Below are 3,308 nucleotides of genomic sequence, written 5' to 3' on the forward strand. Positions count from 1 at the left end.
CTCAACTATGCGCCATTCAGAGCGAGACTCAAACCCAGGACTTTCCGATCCGAAGGCAAGTGTCATACAACTGGACCACATAGTCGCAGAAAAACCGGTTTCTGTAGCATGAAAAGGACAATAGCAGTTACCTGCTATCCCTGGGATGGGACGCTAGTCGGTCGCAACTTACTTCCGCCAGATTTAAAAGATCCAGCTACCCAATAATAACCGAATGGACGGGGATGGGTTGCTTTGTCAGAATTAAATATCTCGATTGCACCAGGGATCGATCTCGTTCCCTTTACGTGTGAAGCCAGTACTTTATCAACTGAGCTATCGGGGCCCCCTTTTACAAAGCAAGATATTAATTTTGCATCTTGAACCTATTGCGTGTTTCATGCCACAGAGAGGCAAAGCAAACTAGCAAGCTCTAAGTGACTATGATTTTTTGTCTTCTTTATCAATATTACACCTCGTTTGTGGAATGTCCTTAAACTAATCTTTGACTGACAAAATAATTTTGTTGACGATGAATAAACTGTATAGATAACCATAACTCAAGTGAGATTACTTGTATGGCGACATGACGCCCTAGTAGATGACTGAAGTATTTCACTACCTTTCAAAGTGACGTCGACTATAATATTATCTTCATTACTCCGGATGAGCCGAAAACATTCAATCTTGGCTACCGGTTTATCCAATATATATGACCAAACGTCTCAAAACGGTGCTGTGTTTATCCGTTTTCTCTATCACAATGTACATTCCAATTGAAAAAAAATGATAGTAACAAATAACAACAAAAAAAAAACACAAAAAAAAAAAACAAAAAAACAAAAAAAACCCAACCCCCCCCCCCCCCCCCAAAAAAAAAAAGATCACATACACACAAAGAAACCCCAAAGACCCCTCCCCCCTCCCCAACAAACAAGAAGAAGAAAAAATAAAACAAAACAAAACAACAAAAATAAACGAAACATATCCCTACTTATATTCAGAATTTAAGCATGTAAAGAATAAACATTATGAAATGATGAGGATAACGACAACGACGATCATGATAATGATGGTGATGATGATGATGATGATAATGATGATGATGATGATGATGATGATGATGATGATGATGAAGAAATGATGAGAAGATGAAAGGGAGAACAGAGAAAGAAAAAAGAAAAGAAGAAAGAAAGACCAAAAACTCAAAGCGCTTTACAAGAGGTCCCTGACCAACAGCAACACGTAACATGTAGAACTAGACAAGACGCCTGTTAAAAGATATTGCCATTTTTTCAAATGCTGTTAACGGCCATGTACTCATTTTACACCCGAGTACGGTGAGAGAATGTGAGTAAAGAGCCTTTTCCAAGGACTCAACTATCATTATGTGCCGAGCGAGGCTCGAACCGAGGACCTTCCGATCCGAAAGCGATTGTCATACCACTTGATAAAATAGCCGCACATACATAGATTTTATGACTACTGATCAGATGTTCTGTGTTATTGTAAAGGGATAAAGATAAAGACGTAGAGGAAGAGAATGAGAAAGGGGATTGTGAAAAGAAAAAGAACTTCAGCGTTTATATAGCGCAATATCCACTAAACCTACTCATTGCTCTTTACAAGGGGTCCCTAGAAACCGCGACAATTAACATGTTGGACGAGACATGACGCCTGTAAACCGATATTACAATAATTTCTTTTCTGACAGAGACAACCTTGTTGTCAAATACTAATTTTACAAATAAGTACGGTGAGAAAATGCTTGTAAAGAGCCTTTTCCAAAGATTCAATTATACGCCGCTCAGAACGGGACTCAAATCCTGGACATTCAGGTCCGAAGGCGAGTGAAATACCACTAGACCCTACGTGCACTTATTAGCAGGTCTGATAACCCAATTTCTTATGGGCTCATTGTTGTAATGGAAATCTCAAAAAAATGTTGTCCATTACAACATATTAAACTAGGTCCATAAGTGGGTTCTGATGTCCGACCTGCATATATGTATACGTCGACTAGATCCCATAGCCGTATAGAAGAAGGAGGTTAAGAAGGAAAAAATAAAAGAGAAGCAGGAGCATAATGGTTTTAGCATTAAAAAAAAAACCCCAACAAAAATCACTCACATTGTTGTATCAGTCCACTCAGTAATGAACAGGAATTAAAACACAAACAACCGATTGATTCTAGTCACCATAACTGTACGATGCACATGCAATCTTGTGACTTATTTTTTATTCAATTTCTAAACATGTATTATCATTGAATGTAGATGACAAAGTAATTAGTATGTCATAGATTATAAACCATAAAAAGCAGATTGATTACAATCTCTTCAGAACAATTTATCACACGACCTTGATAAACAATGTTCCGACAATGATAACATATATACAAACCAAACTCATGTAACACACAGTCCTGACGATGGCTGAAAGGCCTGAAACATCGATGTAGACTGACTCCAACATCGTGGTAAATATTACAATAATAATTCGCTCCATTGTTACATGTGGAGCACTATTCGTACCATATTTGTATCCAACACGATTCAATATATATATATATATAATATATATATATATATATATATATATATATATATATATATATATATATATATATATATATATATATATATAAATATGCACATCATATTGATTCTAAATTCACAATTTTTCAATCCAGGATTAAATTTAAGTATACTCCATAGCCATAATGATAAGTTTGTGCCATTAATTGGCATACTATAATTTATTATAAATTATTTTGTAAAATGTGTATAATACAAAACATACACATTGTAGTCTTTTAGTGTACTAGATAAAAGCAAATAATGCAAAGCACACAATCCATGCCTAATGATAGTTTTTTGCCTTGCGTCATGTCATTATATAAATATGTTACTCATCATCTCTATATTGTATTAGAATAGGAGTTAATCTGGTGATGAATATAGAAAATACGTTTAAACGAGGTGCACATAACATTAGCAGGTCTGATCACCGAACGCAATGATGGGCTAGATTTAACATTGTTGTAATGGGCAATATTTTGCTTTGGTTCGAGAGTATTTCGTTACAACAATCAGTTCATAACACATTGGGTTATCAGACCTGAAAATAAGTACACGTCAATTTAAAACTATCAGTCAGAAATATGAAAGCTTATTTTTTCGCCATTTGTCACCCATCGTCTCAAAACGGTATTATGTCGGCACGAACCAGATGCTTAAAAGCCGAATTTAATGTTACAACTGGTCAAAAATATAAATTGTTGGCATTAGCACCCTAAAATATGGTATCCATTCTCCTCAATAAAACAT

At 35.6% G+C, this 3,308-nt stretch overlaps 1 protein-coding gene across 1 annotated transcript in view; it reads right to left on the bottom strand.

Annotated features, from left to right (window-relative positions):
* LOC144970785 (transmembrane protein 144-like) overlaps window positions 1-2,250 on the bottom strand; it is a 28,554-nt gene extending 26,304 nt beyond the window's left edge. Inside the window, exon 1 of the mRNA XM_078910796.1 lies at window positions 2,110-2,250. The gene's annotated coding sequence lies outside the window, so the exon portion shown is untranslated. The remainder of the gene's footprint in view (window positions 1-2,109) is intronic.
* Window positions 2,251-3,308: the final 1,058 nt, after the last annotated feature.

Source organism: Berghia stephanieae, chromosome 4 (assembly GCF_034508935.2).
Source record: "Berghia stephanieae isolate SIO BIC M18660-M18661 chromosome 4, UCSD_Bste_1.3, whole genome shotgun sequence".
Lineage (NCBI taxonomy): Eukaryota > Metazoa > Mollusca > Gastropoda > Nudibranchia > Aeolidiidae > Berghia > Berghia stephanieae.